Below are 26,180 nucleotides of genomic sequence, written 5' to 3'. Positions count from 1 at the left end.
CCCATCAAAAAAAGGGGAGAAGAAATAGACATTTCTTCAAAGAAGAAATACAAATGGCCAAAAACACATGAAAAAAATTCCACATCATTAATTATCAGAGAGATGCAAATCAAAACAACTATTAGGTACCATGTCACGCCACAGAGACTGGCACATAGCACATAGAACAAGAGCAATCATTGCTGGTGGGGTTGTGGAGAGAAAGTAACTCTCTTTCACTGCTGTTGGAAATACAGTCTAGTCTGGACTATGAAAAACAATATGGAGATTCCTCAAAAAACTGGAAATACCTCTCATATGATCCAGCTATACTACTCCTAGGGATATATCCTAAGATCACAAAAAAAAAAAATAGAAAAAATACCTTCCTCACACTTATATTAATTGCAGCACTATTTACAATAGCCAGAATCTGGAAACAACCGAGATGCCTTTCAACAGATGAGTGGCTAAAGAAACTATGGTACATACACACTATAGAATATTATGCAGCTGTCTGGAAAGATGAATTCATGAAAATTTCCTATTCGTCTATGGGTTTTAATAAAAATAAAGAACACTGTTGTGATAATACCAGAGACAATAGAGATAAGTGCTGAAAGGACCAGCTCATGATAAATAAAATAAATAATAATAAATAAATAAAATAAAAAATAAATAAAATAAAACTCACTCACTAGTAAGAGTGGTGAGTGCAGTTAGAGAAATAACTACCCTAATAACTACCATAACAATGTTCAAGAGTTAGTGATATATAATGCTTGTCTTGATTCAAGCAAGGGGTGTGGGAGGCATAGATGGAGGGCATTGGTGGTGGGAATGGCATGTTGCACTGGTGTTATTTTAACACCGAAAGTCAACTACAACCATGTTTGTAATCATGTTGCTTAAATAAAGACAAATATAAATAAATATATTTTCCATATAAATGAGAGCCATTATTTTTAAAAAGAATAGAAAGAAAAAAAAGAACACAGAAATTTTTATAAAAGAAAAAAGGTACAGTAACAAACAAATTTGTGAAAATTTAATTTCCAATGAAGTCATTAAGACAATGACAGCAGTTTTAGCAAGGTTTTGTAAGCTGACCATCCTGTTATTTTGTTTGTTTGTTTCCAAACATTAAGTGACCTCAGCTGCATATTGGTATCTAAATTGGTATGTTACTATAGGACTGATAGCATCAAACACATAAAGTTGTCCAGAAATTCAATGAATATTCAATGAATATTGGCTTTAATGGGTTAAGTTCTTAGCTGCCAGACCTCCTCAAAGAAGGAGGGAGGGTGTCTACACTTGCTCTAAAACATTTCTGGTAATAGCAGCCCAAATACTGGCATACCTGAATTTTGGTCATATTGGTGTCTCTGAAAAAAAATCATAGAAAAGTGATGTGGCAGGGCCTTAGGCAAGGTTAGTTAGGGATAATGGATGCAGCAGGCACGGCTTAAGTTAGTCTGGGTTGGGTTAATCCTTTCCTCCTAAAATTGGCAGATTTCTGCTGCTTGGTCTGTGTACCCATGATTTTTCATGACTTGCTGTACATCTTTTTCTAGAAAACAGAGGAGCTGGCTCCATGAAACACAACAACTAATTTGTTGGTGTAGTTACAGCTGCCAGACTTTCCAAAAGAAGGAGAGTTAGGAGGGAGGGTTCCTGCACTCTCTGCAAAACAAAACAGACAACCCCCCCCCAAAAAAAAACAACCTTAGTGGGTATCAGCCCAAATACCTGAATATGTCAATTTTGGTCAGATATTTATTTTTAAAGAGAATCATAGTGGAATGATGAGGCTAACCATAATTTTCACAAAATAATATAATCACTGGACAAATTAACTCTTTAATATACATATATAAATGCAATATAATATAAATGTTACATTCATTCTTTCTATATTATGTGCACATGTGTGTAATTTGTAGCCTTATTTGCATTGAAAATCAAAAATCTAAATTTAAGGTACTTTATGACTCTACTGCACCATTATCCATCCCAATCATATCAATGCAATGCTATTATATTTCATTATTCCATAAATTATATATTCTTACAATGGTTTCTGTCGAATTCTATATGCATCATTGTTCCTTTTCACCCATTGTGTGTAAGTTTGAGTAGAATTCTTAGTGGTTTGTAAACTATAGATACTTTATTTTACCAAAAATACCAATAAAGTATTGTCTAAAACAATTTTCTATTTAATATAAATAATATGGGCTGAAGAGATATTTTCTGGGGATGGTGCTAGCCTTGCCACAGATAACCATGGTTCAATCATTTGGGTACTACGTAGAGTCCTCCAAGCACATTTAAAAATGATGTCTCCAATTTTATTTTATTTTATTTTTATTTTATTTTATTTTACTTTATATTATTTTTATCTTTCTCTTTCTTTTTGTTCTCCAGTATGGTTTTATTTTAGAACTGAGACTATTGTGTGGTGCTTGTCTTTATTGCTGTAGTGCTCACTGGGTATTTAATTTAATTTGTTTTTTGTATTGATGTGGTGTTTCAATTACCTTTTTCATGTCCTCACTCAAACTGAGGTTGAAAGCCTCTAGAAGGATTCCGCCATTTTCAGCTTATTTTAGTAATTTATTTTTTTTCTTATTTTTTACTCAATTATATTGCTTTTCTTTCCTTCAAACAAAACCACATAACTCGAATTATCAAGCTCCACCTCTCAAAAAGAGGGGGAAACAAGGGAGGGTACCAGGACCAAACAGATATATGATCCCTAATAGTAAGCTAGACAAAGAGGGGACAACCTACTCTAGCAGCCCGGGGGCTGATGGTGTGGGATATGGCTGCAGGAGGGGAACGGGGATGGAGGGAGGACAAAATTGGTGATGGTTATTCCCCTGATTCAATGTTAATATGTACCTAAAATACTACTGTGAAAGATATGTAAGCCAATATGATCAAAATAAAAAAAAAAAGAAGTAATCCCTGAGCACAGATCCTGGAATAAGCACACACCATTGGGAGTAGCATTAAAAACAGAAGAAAAAAAAAAAAACAAGAAATTGTAAATATAAAGTACATATCCATGCAGTTTAAAATTTTAAATTTCCTTATTAGTATTAAGTACATATTATATAAAAAGTCAAATTAATTATATATTTATATAATTAACTCAGACATGTAAACAATACAAAATACAAAAATGAAATATTTCACATTTTTTAATTTTTACCAATTCTTAAGAAACAATATTTTTTTAAGCTGTAGTTTATCTCTCTCAGAATCAGCCACATTTCATCTGCTCAACAGTGCTGTAGGGTTAATAGGTACCATATTTGAAGTAGAGTTAGATATTTTTATCTCCTGGGAAAATGACTCACTTAATTATAATCTCCATTCCAAAACTGATCTTGCTTCGCTTTTCCATTCACTATCTAAGTTTGATACCCTTACAAAAATATTCTAACTACACTTTAGGAGAAATATGTCAGATGTTACTCAAAGCTGAAACATTTCTAACAAACATTTAAATATTTTAAATTATATATAGAAAATGTTAACCATTGCTAAGACCCATATCATTATTTATAAATATTAGATATGTAGAAGAAATGAGTATAGTTGCTATTCTTACATTGCTATGCTTACATTGTATTGTACATGCTCAGGATTCACATTAGACTACTTAGTTTTAATGTTTGAACTATAATTATTTACTTACTATATTTATTATTTTATATACAGTGATTATTTATACAAACAAAATCTGTATAACATACTGATTTACAGAGATAAATAAAAGTATATGTCAAAGTCAACAATTTATTTTCCTAGAAAATGTGTGCCAAATAAACATACATAAAATTTGAAGCAAAAGAATTTGATCAAAGTAAAAAATATTCTTCTAATTTCATAAAACAAAAAAATAAAGAAACTTTGTGAGAATGTTGTAAAAATATAGGATTTAAAGATGTTTAATTTCTAAAAATTATTAGAGCATATGATTGAAGGAGGAGGAAAAATAATATATGTCTTTTAAAAAAGCGATATAATTGCAAGTTTGAAACCAATAATAACCAATGTAAAAATAATAATGTAGAAATAATAGCTATGATGATATTGTAACATTATTTGGTGTTGGCAAAATAATATTTATCTGAATTTTACAAATATATTTAATTTTCTCACGTTTTTTCAGTCATAGGTGGAACATTTTGTAACATAAATAGTATGGGATTAGAAGCATAGCAATGCTAATTGGTCCATTTGGGGATAAGATCTTTAGCCTTGACCTCATTAGCACTGGACTCTAAGCAGCAAAAGGTTCCTAATTAAATTAGCTGAAAGTAAAGATCATTGCTATTACCTTGTTGTATCATTATCAAATAGGCAAATATTCTAATAAAGCTTTGTGAAAACAGTCTTTGTGGATTATATTTATATGTCAGGAGCATTTTAAAGATAGATCCATATCAGATTTATGAATCAAATAAAAATTTATATATCATTTTGAGAATCAGGGCTGGAGCTATAGCACAGTGGTATGGCATTTGCCTTGAATGTGACTGACCCAGGATAGACCTGAGTTTGATCCCCGGCATCTCATATAGTCCCCTGAACCAGAGTGATTTCTGAGCACAGAGCCAGGAGTAACCCCTGAGCATCACCAGGTGCCCCCCCCCCAAAAAAAAAAAAAGAAAATAATTTTTTTTGTTTGTTTTTTGTTTGTTTTTATTTGTTTTTCTGGCCACACTCCTTTGATGTGCAGGGGTTACTCCTGGCTAAGCGCTAAGAAATTGCCCCTGGTTTTGGGGGACCATATGGGACACCGGGATCAAACCGAAGTCGCAATCTTTCCTTGGCTAGCACTTGCAAGGAAAGAAAATAATTTGTTAGAATATTATGTATTCTGGGGCCGGGCGGTGGCGCTGGAGGTAAGGTGCCTGCCTTACAAGCGCTAGCCAAGGAACGGACAGCGGTTCGATCCCCCGGCGTCCCATATGGTTCCCCCAAGCCAGGGGCGATTTCTGAGCACATAGCCAGGAGTAACCCCTGAGCGTCAAACGGGTGTGGCCCAAAAACCAAAAAAAAAAAAAAAAAAAAAGAATATTATGTATTCTTAGTTTATGTACCCTTTAGGAATTAGGGATATTTCTTTAAAATTTAGTGATATACCTGCCAGTACAGACATACTTATCATTTTATCCCAGTTTAAATGATATAAATTTTGGCCTAGAGAAATAGATTAAGTCATAAGAAGTTATAGACCTGGCCTAGCACATCAAGATCCCTGGTTCTATCCTTATGATTGCATCAAGTCCCTACTCACTGCCAGGAATGGGCCAGGAATTTAGAACCAGTAGTAAGAAGAACAAAACTAATTGTGCTCTCACTGATATAAAATGATATTTCAGTATTGTTTTAATTTGCAATTTTCTGATGATAAATGAAATGAACACTTTTTCATATGCAAAATAACCACTTTTGCAAATTCTGATCTGGGGTTCCTGCCTCTAACAGAGAACAATAGAACATGGCTTATGTACCCTTCAAGGTTTTCTTAACAAAAGGGGGCAGTTGTTGTGTTATACCTTATTTTACCTAAAATAAAGTTTATCCCTGGTTTCTTTGTATCTGTTTGTTTACTACTTGGTTCCACCCAAAATAAAGATTGTCTATTTGTAAACCTGGGTGGGTTTACTGCCCCACTGAGGGGTGATCTCTGTACTCAATAAAAATGGTAGTTCTGGTAGGCAGCTATGACCATACTAGGTAGAAGACTGCTATACTACACATTATTTGCCCTGAGGATTATTTCTTGTGCTACTCTGATTCAGACTTGTTCACCTGAGCTTGGAGATACAGCATGTGGCGTGATTTTACCAAATATAAATAATTTTAAAATTTTAATAAAAATAAAGTTAATTAAAAATGGAGGTGATCATCTTAATTATGAATACAATGACAATAAAATAAATGTAAACAAAGAATTAAACACCCATATTCCATAGAGATGATAAAATGTGATGCTGTATTAAAGATATAACACTAAAGTACTAATCTAAGAACTAAGTACTAAGAGGAAATCCAGAGATAAATGTGCTTGACATTCACCTTCTTGACTGATTTGTATCTCTGGTACCACATATGTTTCTTCAATGTCTGTCTAGGATAAATTATGAGTACAGAGTTCAAGAGTACAAACTCTTGACTTCAACTCTACATGAAATACACTTAGCAATGTATACATGTACAAATAGATACACATGAAGAATTTAATGTACAAAGCAATAGTATTTATTATGAATTATAAATACAAACATAGAACTTGAATTACAATATTTTTTCCACAGATTTACACCACAAAAATTTTCAAGTTTGAATTCAAAGTATTTTAAACAATTTGATGTCAATAATTCGGTCTTATTCCAACCAAAACAAATCATAGTCCATTACATTTTGACAACTAAGCACAACAAATTTTTGAAATACTATCACAACTTATTATATCCTGATGAAAATATCTTTAAAATATATTTGAACTTTGGCCTACTTTTACTCTGCCTTATTTTAGTGAAATTTGTCTTCAAGTTAAAGACTGAAAAAAAATCTACCAAATTGAATAGTTAACATCTGTGATCTTTTTCTCCTGAAAGTACTGCATATATTTTACTCTAGAGTCAGAACTCAGATGTTGCCACCCATCTGCAAATGCAGAAAGAGTATCTTAAAATAATGTACAAATGACTCATTAGAGCTTTATAACATGAACATAAAATATCTCCTTTGTAATAGTAAAAGAGTTGAATTTTCAACGTCCATTGATAATTGGCCTTCAAGTTGTTTTCAGGGGATCCATGATTCCTCTTTGCTGGTTTTTGTCTATCTGGCCCAAGAGTTCAATGCATAGTAGGCCCAAGAATATGGGACCATTCTATCCTTGAAGTGTTGAAAATTACGAATCATCCTAGTGAAGCTTAGAATTGGAACTTGTGCACAGGACCTGAAGTCAGCTCTGAACAATGTTGGATGTGTTCAATTCTCTCTCATCCACACAACCCATCATATAGGTAGGTTTATAATTTTCAAATACTTTGATTTGCATCTTTGACTTAAAAATTTGATATGTCCTTTAAAGCAAATTCTGTGTGCAACTTTAGAAGTCAACCTGATGAATAACCCTCAACATTTAGCATATACTGTATTTTTCAATCTATGAGACATATCTGACAATAAACACACATAGTAATTAGACATCAGGAGGCATCTAAACAAGAGACATCAGGAGACGGCATCTGGGAACAACCAACATGCTAGGCCAAAACATAATTACAATATGCCATTCCACCTCTGGTTAAATAAATTTACCTAACATTTTTTTACATCAGAAAGAAAAAATGTATTTTAAAATATTTTTTCTTTAATATATAAAAAAATCCTCTGCACTCAGTCTTCAACTCCAGACAGCATTCACTCCAACGATGCACAGATTCCCCCATCGTTGAATGGTAAAATATGTGTCTTATGATATGAAAAATATGGTAATGCTGTAAAACATAACAGAGATTCTTTGATCTCTAATTCTAAATATGAATACAACCAGGTATCAATTTACAATTTTGTCTCCCAGAGGATGTTTTCTTCATTCTGTCATTTCTTAAGAATTGTTGGGCATTCTCTCTTACAAGCTACTTCACTTCATGAAGCTCACCACGAAGAGTGATGAGTTCAGTTCGAGAAATAACTACACTGAGAACTATCCTAACAATTGTTAGGAATTCTCTCTTACGAGCTACTACTGTCCCTTAGTATCCTTGTGTTCAGTTGTTTTGCTAAAAAGCTTTTATTAATATGCCAACATCGTCAAGAAAGAAATCAAGTTCAGAGGAATTTTGATTTTGCTTTAATTCAATACCAGGCAATGTGCATATGGTTTAAAACTTAGAAACTGGAGCTTTTAAAATAGTTTTCACCACACATTTTATACTGCGTACCACTTAGCTGTTCTGTAAAGAAGACAATATATGAAGAAATTGTATTTACTATTTTACTAGACTGAGTTTTTGAATTGACTAGATGTGTATATATTTGCTAAGCTATTGCTCTATTTTGAATAATAGCTGTACTGAACTGGCTTCAAGTGATAGCTGTTTTCCTTGTCCTATAGGCATTCTGATTGATTTTTACAATTCATGGGCTCTTTAAACTTGCCTGAAAACAATTCTTTCTTTGCACACACCAAAGAAGACACATTGTATTTCATTATCTCAATTGATCGTCTTAACTTCTAATCTTCATGGAAGGGTTCCAATCACTTCCCCGAATACTTAACTCTTACTTTTGTTAGTTCAATCCCCCTCTGCTCATTTTAGTTTTGAAGCCAAATACTTCAAATGCTAAATTTGAAAATGGAGAACTTATGATTTTGTTCTTATTTTATTTTGTTTTTCCCCCTATTAAGCCTCTAGGATTTTCTATTGCTTCTGCCTTAACAAGGTCTTTGATAGTTCAAAAATTGTATGCCACCATTCCTGCTGATAATTTACAATAAACATAGTAGAAAGAAAATGTCCTTAATATTTTTAAAAAATTTGATGATTTAAGTTCTTGTTTTGGGAGAGTTACTTCAAATCTCCACATACCTCACATATTCATAGACACACATACAAAAAGTAAAATAAAAATACTGCCTGAAAGAAATTATTATAATGTATAGTACATCTTTTAAAAATGATTTTGAAGAAATTTGACTTGCATAAAATTAAAAAAGTAATAAAATAATTCTGTTAACATTTTAACTACATTATTCACCAACATTTACACATAGTATAAATATTTTGCCAATATTAATAAAAATTTCTATACATGTTTGCTAAACCATAGTTTGCCGTAATAATAACTCTAATACCTAAAATATCGAATACCTATAATATCTAATATTATTATAATATCTAATACCTAATTAATTGTTAGATAATAATATATAATTATCTAATAATATTTAATACCTAAAATGTTTTGAATGTTTTCTTTTGGAAGTAGAAGGGCTACAGCTATCCGGATACTCAGGACTTACGCGTGGCTCTAAACTCAGGGATGACACTGGCAATGATCTGGGGACTAGATATATCAGGATTCTAAGTTGAACACATGCAAAGAAATTTTCTACCCACTGTACAATTTTTCACACCACCATAAGCATAAATGTCAATGAACTCAGTAACAGTTATCAAAACCAGGATATCAGTAATTATACAATACTAATATCCAGTAATATGCATTTTCTCTTTAAAAATCCTCTTGATTACATATGCCCTTTAAACAAAACAAATGAAATAATTTATTTTTCTGGTATGTTTTTACATGGTCTGTCACATTATCTCAATTATTAAATTATTTTGCTTATGTTTCATGTACACTTGCACTTGTATTTTATTTTTCTCAACTTGATATTCTTTATGTATACAACAAAATTATTTTATACACTATTTCTAAAATGGGGTTTGCTTAATAAAATTTTGTGGTTAGAATTAAGTTATTATGTCTGCAGAAGTATGAGAAGCATGCAATGCTTTCTGTGCATCTGATCAAGAGGTAAATAATGTTATAGTCCTATTATTACTCATGATGCTCACTTGTGTTAAGGTAGAGTCTCCTAAACATCTCAAATGCATAGTTAATGATTTTTCTTCTTATTTAGTAACTAGTAGATTTGCTTTTTTCTTATTGTTTTCACTCACCACTTTTACCAGTCATTGATTAGTGTTGTCTGAAACTATTATAGCAAAGGTGTTTACCCAATAATGATTTTCTAAAACTCTCATTGATTTTACATATATTAGTTGCATTACATACAGGTTTTTCTCTTTCACTGTATGAATAGTGTTATGTTGTTTGCACATACAGGTTTTATCTTTAGACTTAAGGTTATTGCCACATAATTTTTTGATAATTCTTTGTCTTTCCTTTAAGTATGGAAGACTGTAGCAAAGTTACTATGTTCCGATTGATATGTGAAATCCTTTTTCACTGTTTTTTGGACCACTACAAAAAATTGTTCTTGTCTGCACTGTTTTGGCCTTGTAAAAAGGAAATCAATTATGAAGATAGCCTTATTTTATTTCTGTGGAGTGCGGAGGAATTTGGAAATAAGATGAATAAGATGTGAATGCTAGTTATTACAGTAAAAGTGGGGGGTGGAGTGTCTAAAATTTGGCTACTTGACTATTTCCTTAAAATCTTGCCTGTGCTAAATGTAGCCAGTTGAAATAGATGGGGGTAAAAAAATATACGAACAAAGAGAGACCCCAACCAGGCAACTTGCTTTAAGCCTCCATGTTTATTAGCCCTTGGAAACTGGCAATATCAACTGTGACCTCTTCATTGTAGTCCAGATATAAATCAGGAGAAAAGCAGTTATCACACAGTAGGTGTCTTCATAGAAAAAAAAAAAAAGAATAATACAAGAAATGACTGAAATTGAATGGTCCAGTGACAGACTAGAAAGCAGCAAAGAGACATGGGCTTCAGTGTACCAGCTGTGGACTGAAGAAACAGAATGCATTAATGGACCCAGATTGCAAAGACAGGACCAGTTGTATGTTTACTGAAGAAGAGTGGAAAGCAAAAGGAAAGAATGAGTGAGAGAGCACAAAAATATTTATTATATTCCCTAAAATTAATCTAAAGACAAGTAGCTTTCTGAACTCAAGCCACCTAAATGTAGTAATAAAAATAAGGACTACCTTCAATTCCAAACTAGATTTTAATACCAAATTGATATATTTAATAGAGAAATAAAAACATCAAGTTAAAATTTAATTTACATTATGTATTTAGGTAAACGACATTTTCCACTACATATGAAAAGGAAATGTATTCTGGTTAAGTGATGCCTATTTCAAAGATACAGAAATGTTTTGTCAAGTACTACATTTTTTAGTCCCAATAATAAGTCACTGAAAATTTTACTACCTTTTACTAATACATGATAGTAAGTATTATTTGCTCTTCTTTCTCCTTTGGATTCATTTTTATTATGTTTATTTACATAATTACTCTCTATAGGATTCTTAGTACAGTGCTGAATGGCATTGGTAAGGGTGTGAACTGCTATTGTAAACATGATATTAGGAGAAGTGTTATCAGATTTTTATTAGTGGGCATGACATTAGAAGTAAATTTATAAATATATAGCTTTTAGTATATTTTGAGAAGTTCACTATATCCCCATTTTGTTGACTTTATTATAAAACAATAGAAATTCTTATAAGAAGTGATGTAAATTTAATAATATAAACATTTATATTTAAAATTAACATTTAATAATATAAAATATTTTTCTTGATATGGTATATTAAAAATTTATTATGTGACTGTACTTTTAAATTTTTTATTTTCTTCTTTTTTCTTTTTTTTCTGTTTATTTTAATAATAACCTTGCTCTCAATTATCTGGAAATCAATGTATTATGTTCAACTATGTCTACCATGTGATGTATTTTCTTTAAATAAATTATTCTTTAAATAATTTTTTATTATGTTAAACCTGGAATAGTCTACCTTGGCACAATGAATAGCTATTTTATTTTGCTATTAAGTTTGACTAATTGAAAATTTTTTAAAGAATTTTGGCATCTATAGTCATTTGAATACATATTTGTGTTAAAATATAGCAGGTAATAAATATATACCAAACTCATGAGAAAGAAGAATTATTATTTAAAATAATTTTCTATTCAAACATCATGTAGATTTAAAAGTTTATATCAAGGGGGCCGGAGAGATAGCATAGAGGTAAGGCCTTTCATGCAGAGGGTCAGTGGTTCGAATCCCAGCATCCCATATGGTCTCCCGAGCAAGCTAGGAGCGATTTCTGAGCATAGAGCCAGGAGTAACTCCCTGAGCACTGCTGGGTGTGACCTAAAATTTAAAATTTTATATCAAAATTCTAACATAATATTTAATAAAATTGAATAAATTTACTCATATGGAACCAACTGAACAGCTAAAGCAATTTTACTGCAAAAGAAAAGTAGAGCCAGAAGATATGGCTCAATGAAAACATTACTATATTGTGGGTATTAATATATACATTTAATTTTCATTACTGCCTGCTATGTGTTACCTAGGGCACTTTCATTGTTGCACTGAACTCATAGAACCAAGAGTAAGAGCTCTACAATCAATTGTATCATTGCACAAAAATTATGTATGTAATTCTTGGTATAACAGCCAATTATTCATTCACAGGATCCATAACAAATATGGGAATCCAAAGAAATCCATACAAAAGCAATAAAATAAAATGAAGATAAATCAACAACTAGGAAAAGTATGCACCATGACTTCAAAGTATATTTGATAACCACACCAATCCAAAATATGATATCAGAATCAAAATGAGACAGTATATCAATGGAATATACTAGATTCCACAATTAAATTCCCACATATATGATCAGTTCAATTATAAAAAAAGTCAAGAGCAAAATATGAAGAAAAAAATAATTCTTTAAAAAGTGGTACTGAGAAAAGCAACAACCTAACTAGTGATTGCATGATTTTTGAAAGCATGTTTAAAATTAACACAAATGCAATTAAAATCTTATTATCTAAATCAGTACCAAATATGCAGTGAATGGTCAAAATAACATATGCTATACTTTTTGAATGTATCTTGGATTCAACTCCCATGGACTGACAAAGAAAAGCAAATATTTTCCAGTAAAATTTTATAAAACTTACAGGAAATTCTCAATAGAATTAAAAAGACATCTGATTTAATAGGAGACATTTTTACATTTATTTGATGAAAAGTTAAAATCAAGACATATAAGGACTCACAAAACTGAATTAACAAGAAAATGTTCTGCAATGTATTGAAGAACTGAAAAAATAATTATTCAAAAAAATCTACTAGCAACTGTGTACATAAAATTAATTATTTTGTATAGGGGAAATAAAAATATTGAAGAGGTTTTGACATACTGTGAGTTACATAAAAATGCTATAGCTGATGTTTGAAAAAGTACAAAGAAAAGGACATATTAAGATGGAAACCAGTTCAACCTTAGTGAAAAAATGCAGGAAAATTTCTGAATCTATCAAGAATATAATCCAGACATTATATTCATAAGTATCTACTTGATAAACAGGAAAATCAAAATTTAAAAACATTCCTGGAGCTCTATATTAATTACAGGAACAAGTGAATGTATAAAAATTGTATATATTAAAATGTATATATTTAAATTACCAGTAAACAAGAACAAGTGAATGTATAAAAATTGTATATATTAAAATGTATATATGTATATATACATAAATATTATTGACCTCTATAAAATATAAAGAACTACTGTTTTTCAAGTATGAATAACCAAATGTGGTCATGCACATGGATATAATTTCAAAAAAGTAATATAGGTACTAGATTTTATTATTTCTATGTATAATATAGAGAAGCACTATAGTGTAGCATGCAAGTCCTGAGAAAAATACATAAATAAATAAAACTTTTGACTCAGAGGACACCTTGAATGGTCTACCCTTCTGACATTAGCATAGGTGATAGTGGGAAGATCAAAATGGAAAAGAGATTAAGTGGCATACCTTGTAGAGAAAATTATACTCTGCTGTGGACTTCTGTAGAGGACTATTGAATTTTGGTAATTGCAATTATTTTCATTTTGAAAGACTGTGAAGTTATATATTAAAAACATAGGATTAAATTAATTCTATTGTATATTTACTTTACTAAAATTAGAATTATTATGGTGAAGTATTCCCATTTGCTGCTAGTCCTTTACCTTCAAAGCTTTGGGGCTGCTAGAGAACATGCATATAATCTGGTAGAATTAAGTACATCAGTCTCAATATCAGAAATCCAAGTCTTCAGTTTTATAGTTAATTTTTAAACTAATAGGAAGTCTATTTCTAGTTTATTCTAAGACTCTTCAATTGTACTCTCCATTCTCATTCTGGGCTACCTTACTGCTTCAAAGTGGAAATACTTTTTCCCTTCTTTTATAAGAGATTCTTTTAGATCAGTTATACAATTGGCTTGGAAACCATGTGTCCTTTTATTTATTTGCTGAAAAGCTTTTTATCACTCCCTTAATTTAAGTATTGGCTTTCTGGTTAGTGATTTATTTTTAATTAACCTTGGTGAGTAGCACACAACTAGTGTACTTTGTTTACTCCTGACTCTGTACTTAGGAAACACGCTTTGTTGAACTGGGGGACATATGTGTATCAGAGATTGAATACAGGCATGTTGCATGCAAAGAGAGTTCCCTGCTCTTGACCAGAGCGTACAAGATAATTCAATTAAACCTATAGTCTTTTACAGTCAACATTTTAAATATTCCATATCATTCCCTCTGCTCCTCCAAGTGCTTCACTTGAGAAATCTGTCCCTAATTACTCTTACATGAATCTTGTCTTTGTTTTCTTTAGAATTCTCTCTACCTTTAGTTTGGGCATTTTCAAAGTGCATGTTTGCCAAGAAATAAAGTAGACACAAAGGTACATAGTTTTGGGAGATAAAAAGAGAGTCTAGTTAAGCACAGAAAAAAAGCATATACTTGGAAATGGTTGATATTTTAATGCTCATATAACTATTGTTAGTGTTTTCTAGGTGCAAGTAGCACAACTCTTTTATTTGATTAACTAAGCACTTTTCTAATTTTATTGGGGGTAAATTTGTTTACTGGTAATTTAAATTTAATCTAATATTTTATTAATAATGTATCAATCAAAAAAATAAAAGATTTCTTTCATTTTACCTCATTGACATTTTTTTTTTACTTTTTAGTATTTGACAGGGAGTGCTAATTTAGGATGAATATTAATGGAGAGGTTTGATATTTCCCAACATATTACATGAGAAATTTTACATTTTTGTAGAAGATAGATGCTGTCATAAAAATTTAAAAAATTAAAATAATGTAATAAATGTTAAAATTTTTAAAAAGATATTATTATGACTTTATTAATTTTTAAATGCTACCCATCTTAAAATTAAAAATACCTGAATAGCTCATGCATTTTGCATGAATAGTAAATTTATGTATGTAAAATGTTAGTCTGATAAAGGCACTCCTGCCCACTTACTATCAATATGTTATCCCACTTTATTTTCTTTAATTTTATCTGTCTGCCTGCCTGTCTGTCTGTCTATCTATCTATCTATCTATCTATAATCTACCCATCATCTATCTATCTATCTATCTATCTATATCTATCTATCTATCTATTTATCATCTATTTATCATCTATCTATCATCTACCTACCTACCTACCTATCTATCTATCTATCTATCTATCTATCTATCTATCTATCTATCTATCATCTACCTACCTACCTATCTATCTCTACATATCTGTCTATCTATCTCTCTATCTCTCTATCTCTCTCTCTATCATCTATCTATCTATCTATCTATCTATCTCTACCTACCTACCTATCTATCTATCTATCTATCTGTCTGTCTGTCTGTCTGTCATCTATCTACTATCCTTCATACTTTGTTGAAATGTTCATGATTTTATTTTTATTGGCAGTTAAGTCATCATCTACTCCTATACTTCAAGGAAGTAGGATCCATTTGTACTCTCCACCAAAGAGAAAGGAAAATGTAAATATAAAAATAAAATATAAGTTAAGGATAACTAATTTAGATATTTTATTACTTATTGAATATGTGGTCACATAATCATTTTTCTCATTGAAAAATGACCATGTCTTTTATTTTATTCTTTTTTAATTTTATATATTTTAAATTTTATTTTATTAAAACCATTGTTATTTACAAAGTCCTTCATAGTTGGGTTTCAGACATACAGTGAATCAGGGTCAGTACCACCACCAGTGTCAATCTCTCTCCACCAATGTTCCCGGAATGCATCTCATAACACTGCCTACCCCTAGCCTGCCAGTATAACAGGCCAGTTATAAGTTTAGATTGTTAAAGTTTGGGACTTTTTTAAAATGATCTTTTTTAACTAATATTTTAAACAACTTTATTACAATATGATTGTAGTTGGGTTTCAATCATGTATAGAGCACCCCCCTTTACCAGTGCAACATACCCACCACCAATGTCCCAAATCTCCCTCTTCCCCACCCCATCCCACCTATTTTCTAAACAGGCTTTCCAATTCCCTCATTCATTCACATTATTATGATAGTTCTCAGTGTAGTTATATAATTTTCTTTTTGCAGCATCTCTGTCTGGTTTTGGTATAAAGGTGATATTGGCTTCATAAAAGCTATTTGGAAGTGTACCCATTTTTTTCAATTTCATGAAAGTGCCTGGCCAGGATTGGTAGTACTTCTTCTTGAAAGGTTTGAAAGAATACATTAGTGAATCCATCTGGGCCTGGGCTTTTGTTTTTGGGCAGACATTTGATTACCTTTTTAATTTCCTCAATGGTGATGGGGGTGTTTAGGTATGCTATATATTCCTTATTCAACAGTGGAAGGTTATAAGTGTCCAAGAATTTATCCATTTCTTCCAGATTTGGTGGCATAGAGTTTCTCAAAGTAGTCTCTGATTACTCTTTGAATCTCTGCAATGTCTGTAGTGATCTCGCCCTTTGCATTTCTAGTAAGGTGATCAAGTTTCTCTCTGTCTCTTTGTGAGTTTTGCCAATGGTTTATGAATCTTGTTTATTTTTGCAAAGAACCAACTTCTGCTTTCGTTGATCTTTCAGAATGTTTTTTAGTTTCCACTGCATTGATTTCCTTCTGTCCCCCTATTTTTGCTTCCTTTTGTTGATTATTTCCTAATTTTATGAGCTACGTCATTAGGCTATCCAGGTATGCCCCTTCTTCCTTCCTGATGTGTGCTTGCAAAGCTATAAATATTCCTCTCAGTACTGCTTTTGCTGTATCCCATCGATTCTGATAGTTTGTGTCTTCATTGTCATTTGTTTCCAGGAAAGTTTTGATTTCCTCTTTGATTTCAACTCGGACTCACTGGTTGTTCAGTAGCAGGCTGTTTAATTTCCAGTTGTTAACGTTCTTCTTCTGTGTCCCTTTGTAGTTCAAATCTAATTTCAGAGCCTGGTGGTTAGTGAAGGTATTCTGCAAAATTTTTATCCTCTTGATTTTATGGAGGTATGTTTTATGTGCCAGCATGTGGTCTATCGTAGAGATTGACCCATGTACATTGGAAAAGAATGTGTATCCAGGTTTCTGGGGATGGAGCATCCTATATATATATATATATATATATATATATTAGTCCTCTTTCTTCCATTTCTCTGCTCAGGGCTACTATTTTTTTGTTGGGTTTGAGTCTGATTGACTTATCAAGTGTTGACAGAGCTGTGTTGAGGTCTCCCACAATTATTGTGTTATTGATGTCCTCTTTCAAATTTGTGAATAATTGTATTATATAATTTGCTGGTCTCTCATTGGGTGTATATATGTTTAGTAGTGTGATTTCTTCCTGTTGCACATATTCCTTGATTAGTATGAAGTGTCCATTTTTGTCCCTCACAACTTTTCTGAGTCTAAAGTTTGTGTCATCTTATATTAATATAGCTATCCCAGTTTTTTTAAGGGTGTTGTTTTCTTGGATGTTATTCCTCCAGCCTTTGATTTTGAGTTTATGTTTGTTCTGACAATTCAGGTGTGTTTCTTGTAGGCAGCAGAAGGTTGGATTCATCTTTTTGATCCATTTAGCCACTCAGTGTCTCTCTCTCTCTCTTTTTTTTTCTTTTCTTTTTTAGTTTTTGGGCCACACCCAGTGACACTTGGGGGTTACTCCTGGCTATGCTCTCAGAAGTCGCTCCTGGCTTGGGGAACCATATGGGACACCGGGGGCACTCAGTGTCTCTTAACTGGTGCTTTTAGTCCATTGACATTGAGGGAGATGATTATCATGCCATTTAATGTCATCTTGTGTATAAATTTGGAATGTCTGTTGGTCTGTCTTGTCTTAACGTAGATCTTTCGTGTTTTTTTTTGTTTTTTTTTTTTTTTTTTTTTTGGTTTTTGGGCCACACCCTGTGACGCTCAGGGGTTACTCCTGGCTATGCGCTCAGAAGTTGCTCCTGGCTTCTTGGGGGACTATATGGGTCGCCGGGGGATCGAACCGCGGTCCGTCCTAGGCTAGCGCAGGCAAGGCAGGCACCTTACCTCCAGCGCCACCACCCGGCCCCTTGTGTTTTTTTTTTTTAAGGCTGGTTTTGCATCTGTAAATTTCTGAGTCGGACTGGATACAGTATTCAAGGTGAAGCCTCCATTTCATTCAATCTTGTCACAATATCTCACCACTGTCTTCTGGCCTTGAGAGTTTCTTGTGACATGTCTGCTGTAAGTCTTAAGGATGCTCCTTTGAATATAATTTTCCTTTTTGATCTTGCTGCTTTCAGTATTCTATTTCTATCTGTAGGATTCATCTTTGAGATTAGGATGTGTCTTTGGGTATTTTTCGTTGGGTCTCTTTTAGCTGGTACTCTTCGGGCATGCAGTCTTTAGCTCTGGGAGTTTCTCTGTGATGATGTTTTTGATTCTTGATTCTTCCTGGGGATCTCCTTCCTGGGCCTCTGCACTCCAATGATTCTTATGTTGTTTCTGTTGAATTTATCAAAGACTTCTATTTTTATCTATTCACATTCTTTGATTACTTTTTTCCATTGTATCATATTTTGCCTTAAGGTTCTTTTCCAATCTCTTCTGCTGAATGGAATTGCTCTGCATTTGATCTTCCAGCTCACTGATTCTGTCCTTGGCTGTTGTTTCCCTGGTGAAGAGGTTTCCCATTGTGTTTTTCAGTTTAGCTACCGTATTTCTCAGATCTGCTTTTTTCAGTTTGGAGTTTTCTTAGTTCTGTCTTTATGTTCTGTTCAGCTAGAGTTATGCTTTCTTTGATTTCCATGAGGATCCTCTATATTTCTAGTCTAAACTCTTAATCTGAAAGGTTAATCAGATGGTTGGTAATTTTTGGGTCATCAGCGCTATCATCTTCATTCTCTGTGCATGGTGTTTGCCTGTGAGGTTTCACCATTGTCACACTTGCAGTGTGATTTTTTTCTGTGTTTTATGGTGGGGTTCATTCTTTAGAAAGAGCTTGCAGCCGCAAAGCAAAGTGGAGCAGCCATGCTCTTCTGGAGCCTCTAGGTCTAGGAGAACAGTAGAGAAACACGCACAGGCGACAGGCTGTCTTCATTTCTGTCACTTTTATTTTCAGAGACCAGTTAAATTTTATTTATTTATTAGTTTGATCATTTCTTTTGGGGTCCACAGCTAGAGACCTTCAGGAGTTACACCTTGCTCTGCACTAATAAAATGCTCCTGGCTGGCTCAGGGGACCATCTGAGTCCGTGGAACAAAGCTGGATTGGCAGAATGCAGGGCAAAAACCCTACTGCTGTGCTATCACTCTGCAACCTTTTTAGATATTTTTTTATCTTAGCATAAACACAACTTGTCAATCCCTATTGGTAAATAATATTTATATTTATGAAAAAATTAAAAATTGTGGGTCAGATTAAAAAACAACTAGAAACTGAGCTCCCATTGTCACAGCAATACAACTCCTATGAATATAACCATGGAGACAAAAGCGCAATGCAGAAAAGTCCTCAGCATTCTTACGTTCATCTCAGCATTGTTTATAAAAAGCCAGAATCTGGAACACATGTAAGTGTTCAAGAACAAATGAGTATAAAGAAACTATATTACATATACAGAGTGGAGCACTATGCAGCTATTAGGAGAAATAAAGTCATAAAATATACTTACATGGATGGAAATGGGGAATATTATATTGAGTGAAGTGAGTCAGAGGGAGAGGAATAGACAGAGGATTGCACTTAGTTGTAGGACATTTAAGAAAGATAGTGTGGTGATTATATTCAAAGACAATAGATATGAGAGCCAGGAGGACAGCACATAGTAGGAAGCTTACTGCAAATAGCAGGTACTGCCATTAGGGTAGAGAAGGCACCAGTAGAACAATTATAATCGCAAATGATCCCTCTGGACATGACCTAGGTGCTGAAAGGAAATAAGGTGGCATATCACTTTATTTATTTATATATAATACATATACATATATATTAATATATATAACTTATTTATATATGATACTTTTTCAGTAACAATATTCCAGAACATCATCAGAAAGTAAAGAGGGGCCTGCGAGGTGGAGCTAAAGGTAAGGTGTCTGCCTTGCAAGCGCTAGCCAAGGAAGGACAGCGGTTCGATCCCCCGGCGTCCCGTATGGTCCCCCCAAGCCAGGGGCAATTTCTGAGCACTTAGCCAGGAGTAACCCTGAGCATCAAATGGGTGTGGCCCTAAAAACCAAAAAAAAAAAAGAAAGTAAAGAGATAGTTATAAAGAGAGAGAGTGAGAGAAAGACAAAAAAAATTATCTGTCCCAGAGACAGGCATAGGGGAGGGGGATGGAAAATTGAGGATATTGAGGGTGAGAAATGTGCACTGATTCAGTGTATTTTTACATTTTAATGACTAAACCTCAATCATAAACAACTTTTTAACTGTTAAAAAAATACCCAAATGTGTTACAATCTTGTAACCACAATGTATAAATAAATTCATTAAAAATAAATTGATAGAAAAAGTATGTAGCTGAGAAGCCATCATGAACTGTATTGTAATCACAAAACATCCATCAAAGTGATTCTAAATTAAAGACTAAACAAAATGTTAAATAATTAAAAGAGTAGGGCTCCCTGTGTGTGACACCAGGAGGGGAAAATCCGTGAAAGTACACCGGCCCAGTGGGGCCCAACTGTGAAAAACTGTGAGTGTGACCTGTCTATGTCTGTCTACTGTACTCTTGTGTGAAACTCTTGCGAGTGGGGCAAAAAGTGGCTCCAGCGGAGCACGGCCACTCGGCTTCACTACGCGGCCATGCACTCTTTCTAAGGAAAGAACTCCATTGCAACAAGAAGGAAAAATCACGCTAAGAACGGCGCTATATCACAGAAGCAAACATTTCTCTCCGAACTGTCTTCTCTGTTGCATGCTCGGGCCTAAGATTTGACCCAGTGTGAGGCTTCATCCACGGAGGACTCCCCTCCCTTAGAGGCAAGTCAGCCCATCCAGAAAGGGAGGAGCCAGAGGAGTGTGCTGCCTGCATCATATAGACAATGAATACCACCACAACACATAGAAAAACCCACAATGCAAGTGTGACAATGGGGAAACAACGCAGGCCAGCATCAGACATAGAGGATGAAGATGACAATTCTGAGGACCAGATAATGACCAACCAACTAATCAACCTCTCAGATAAGGACTTTAGACTAGCAATATGGAAGATGCTCAACGGACTCCAAGAAACCATGGATCGAGTTGAACAGAACACTAATAAGAACCAAGAAAATATGAAGGCAGAAATCACAAAACTCCAAACTGAAATAACATGTCAACTAACAGGACTGAAAAAGTCAGTAAACGAAGTGAATGACAAAATGGATAAGCTCTGGGACAGGGTATCAGAAGCTGAGAATAGACTTGGTGCTGTGGAAGATGAGATACATAACAATTCCATACAGCAGGAGAGATTGGACAAAAAACTTAAATCAAATGAGCAGACAATGGAAAAATTAGTCAAAGAATGGGAACAGATGAAAATAGAAGTCTATGATAAGATCAACAGAAATAACTTAAGAATCATTGGAGTCCCAGAGACCCAGGAAGAAAATTTCCAGGAAGAATCAACGGTCAAGAACATCATTAAAGAGAAACTTCCAGAGCTAAAGAATATATGTGATCAAATCCTGCATGCCCGAAGAGTACCAACCAAAAGAGACTCCAGAAAAACCACCCCAAGACACATCCTAGTCACAATGACAAATCCCACAGATAGAGACAGAATTCTGAAAACAGCAAGATCAAAAGGGGAAATCACGTTCAAGCAAGCTTCCCTGAGATTTACAGCAGACCTGTCACAAGAAACACTCAATGCCAGAAATCAGTGGTGGGATATTGTGACAAGACTGAATGAAATGAATGCTTCACCCAGAATACTATACCCAGCAAAACTCACTTTCCAGTTTGACGGAAGAATACATGGTTTCACAGACAATAAACAGCTCAGAAACTTCACAGACACAAAACCAGTCTTAAGAGAAAAACTGAAAGACCTAATCTAAGACAAGACTACCCAAAAGACACACCAAATTTTGAAATAAAGATGGCGTTAAATCCCAGGACAATTCTTTCTCTCAACGTCAATGGACTAAATGCACCAGTTAAGAGACACAGAGTGGCTAAATGGATCAAAAAACTCAATCCAACCTTCTGCTGCCTACAAGAAACGCACCTGAATAGTCAGAACAAACATAGACTCAAAATAAAAGGCTGGAGAAAAATTATCCAAGCAAACAACACCCATAAAAAAGCTGGAATGGCCATACTAATATCAGATAATGCAAACTTTATACTCAGGAAGGTTGTAAGGGACAAAGATGGACATTTTATATTAATCAAGGGGTACGTAGAGCAGGAAGAATTCACTCTCCTAAACATATATGCACCGAATGAGGGGCCAGCAAAATATTTAATACAACTGTTGATAAATCTGAAAAATAATATCAACAACAACACAATAATTGTGGGGGACCTTAACATGGCTTTGTCAACACTGGATAGGTCAACTGGACTGAAACCCAACAAGAATATACTAGACCTGAGGAGAGAAATGGAAGAAAGAGGCCTAGTGGATATATATAGGACACTCCATCCCCAGAAACCTGGATACACATTCTTCTCCAATGAACATGGGACATTCTCCAGGATAGACTACATGCTGGCACATAAAACATACCTCCACAAGATCAAGAGGATAGAAATTTTGCAGACTACCTTCGCTGACCACAAGGCTCTGAAATTATTTGTGAACTCCAAAGGGACTCAGAAGAAACACTTTAACACCTGGAAGTTAAACAGCCTCATGCTCAATAACCAGTGGGTCCGAGATGAAATCAAGGAGGAAATAAAAAGGTTCCTGGAAACAAATGACAATAAAGACACAAACTATCAGAACTTATGGGACACAGCAAAAGCAGCACTGAGAGGAAAATTTATAGCTTGCAAGCACACATCAGGAAGGAAGAAGGAGCTTACCTGAGTAGCTTAATGACACAGCTAATAGAACTAGAAAATGCTCAACAAAAGGACCCAAGAATAGGAAGACAGAAGGAAATAACAAAGCTGAGAGCAGAAATCAACGAAGTGGAAACTCAAAAAACAATCCGAAAGTTCAACGAAAGCAGAAGTTGGTTCTTTGAAAAAATAAACAAGATTGATAGACCACTGGCAAACCTAACAAAGAAAGAGAGAGAGAGAAACTTGATAACTCGTATCAGGAATGAAAAAGGAGAGATCACTACTGATATGACAGAGATCCAAAGGGTAATCAGAAACTACTTTGAAAAACTCTACGCCACTAAAAATGAGAACCTGGAAAAAATGGATAAATTCTTGGACTCTTATAATCTTCCACGGTTGAAAGAAGAGGATGTAGCATATCTAAACACCCCCATCACCATTGATGAAATTAAAACAGTAATCAAATGTCTGCCCAAAAACAAAAGCCCAGGTCCAGATGGATTCACTAATGAATTCTATCAAACTTTCCAAGAGGAACTACTGCCAATCTTGGCAAGACTCTTTCATGAAATTGAACAAACAGAAACACTTCCAAATAGCTTTTATGAAGCCAACATCACCTTGATAGCTAAAACAGACAGAGACGCTACCAAAAAAGAAAATTACAGACCAATATCACTGATGAATGCAGATGCAAAGATCCTCAACAAAATCCTGGCAAATAGGATTCAATGCCTCGTTAAAAAGATCATCCACTACAATCAAGTAGGTTTCATCCCAGCAATGCAAGGCTGGTTTAACATCCGTAAATCTATCAACATCATACACAACATCAATAACAAGAAAAATAAAAACCACATGATCATATCAATAGATGCAGAGAAAGCATTTGATAAGGTCCAACACCCATTCTTGATCAAAACTCTCAGCAAGATGGGAATGGAGGGAACCTTTCTCAATATAGTGAAGGCCATCTACCACAAACCAGTGGCAAATATTATCCTCAATGGAGAAAAACTGAAAGCCTTCCCTCTAAATTCTGGCACAAGACAAGGCTGTCCTCTCTCACCACTCCTATTCAACATAGCACTGGAAGTACTTGCTATAGCGATTAGGCAAGAAAAGGATATCAAGGGAATCCAGATAGGAAAGGAAGAAGTCAAGCTCTCACTGTTTGCAGATGACATGATACTCTACTTAGAAAACCCTAAAGACTCTATCAAAAAGCTTCTAGAAACAATAGACTCATATAGCAAGGTGGCAGGCTACAAAATTAACACACAAAAATCAATGGCCTTTCTATACACCAATAGTAATAAGGATGAAATGGACATTAAGAAAACAACCCCATTCACAGTAGTGCCACACAAACTCAAATATCTTGGAATCAACTTGAGTAAATATGTGAAGGACCTATACAAAGAAAACTATAAAACTCTGCTCCAAGAAATAAGAGAGGACACACGGAAATGGAAACGCATACCCTGCTCATGGATTGGCAGGATTAACATCATCAAAATGGCAATACGCCCCAAGGCATTATACAGATTTAATGCCATCCCTCTAAAGATACCCATGACATTCTTCAAAGAAGTGGATCAGACACTTTTGAAATTCATTTGGAACAATAAACACCCTTGAATAGCTAAAGCAAACATTTGGAAAAAGAAGATGGGAGGAATTACTTTCCCCAACTTTAAACTGTACTACAAAGCAACAGTTATCAAAACAGCATGGTATTGGAATAAGGGTAGGTCCTCAGATCAGTGGAATAGGCTTGAATACTCAGAAAATGTTCCCCAGACATACAACCACCTAATTTTTGATAAAGGAGCAGGAAATCCTAAATGGAGCAGGGAAAGCCTTTTCAACAAGTGGTGTTGGCACAATTGGATAGCCACTTGCAAAAAATTGAACTTAGACCCCCAGCTAACATCATGTACGAAGGTAAAATCCAAATGGATTAAAGACCTCGATATCAGCCCCAAAACCATAAGATATATAGAACAGCACATAGGCAAATCACTCCAGGACATTACAGGCATCTTTAAGGAGGAAACTGCACTCTCCAAGCAAGTGAAAGCAGAGATTAACAGATGGGAATATATTAAGCTGAGAAGCTTCTGCACCTCAAAGGAAATAGTGCCCAGGATACAAGAGCCCCCCACTGAGTGGGAGAAACTATTCACCCAATACCCATCAGATAAGGGGCTAATCTCCAAAATATACAAGGCACTGACAGAACTTTACAAGAAAAAAACATCTAACCCCATCAAAAAATGGGGAGAAGAAATGAACAGACACTTTGACAAAAAAGAAATACACATGGCCAAAAGACACATGAAAAAATGTTCCACATCACTAATCATCAGGGAGATGCAAATCAAAACAACGATGAGATACCACCTCACACCCCGAGAATGGCACACATCACAAAGAATGAGAATAAACAGTGTTGGCGCGGATGGGGAGAGAAAGGAACTCTCATCCACTGTTGGTGGGAATGCTGTCTAGTTCAACCTTTATGGAAAGCGATATGGAGATTCCTCCAAAAACTGGAAATCGAGCTCCCATACGATCCAGCTATACCACTCCTAGGAATATACCCTAGGAACAAAAAAATACAATACAAAAACCCCTTCCTTACACCTATATTTATTGCAGCACTATTTACCATAGCAAGACTCTGGAAACAACCAAGATGCCCTTCAACAGACGAATGGCTAAAGAAACTGTGGTACATATACACAATGGAATATTATGCAGCTGTCAGGAGAGATGAAGTCATGAAATTTTCCTATGCATGGATGTACACGGAATCTATTATGCTGAGTGAAATAAGTCAGAGAGAGAGAGAGAAAAACGCAGAATGGTCTCACTCATCTATGGGTTTTAAGAAAAATGAAAGACACCCTTGTAATAATAATTTTCAGACACAAAAGAGAAAAGAGCTGGAAGTTCCAGCTCACCTCAGGAAGCTCACCACAAAGAGTGATGAGTTTAGTTAGGGATATAACTACATTTTGAACTGTCCTAATAATGAGAATGTATGAGGAAAATGGAGAGCCTGTCTAGAGTAAAGGCGGGGGTTGGGTGGGGCGAAGGGAGACTTGGGACA

The 26,180-nt window shown here is 34.3% G+C and overlaps 1 pseudogene; it reads left to right on the top strand.

Moving 5' to 3' along the window:
- The first annotated feature begins 10,436 nt into the window (after positions 1-10,436).
- The window catches only part of LOC126001905 (DNA endonuclease RBBP8-like), a 39,584-nt pseudogene continuing 23,840 nt past the window's right edge, over positions 10,437-26,180 (top strand).

This window comes from Suncus etruscus, chromosome 2, assembly GCF_024139225.1.
Source record: "Suncus etruscus isolate mSunEtr1 chromosome 2, mSunEtr1.pri.cur, whole genome shotgun sequence".
NCBI classification, from domain to species: domain Eukaryota; kingdom Metazoa; phylum Chordata; class Mammalia; order Eulipotyphla; family Soricidae; genus Suncus; species Suncus etruscus.
This window is presented reverse-complemented; position numbering and strand designations above follow the sequence as displayed.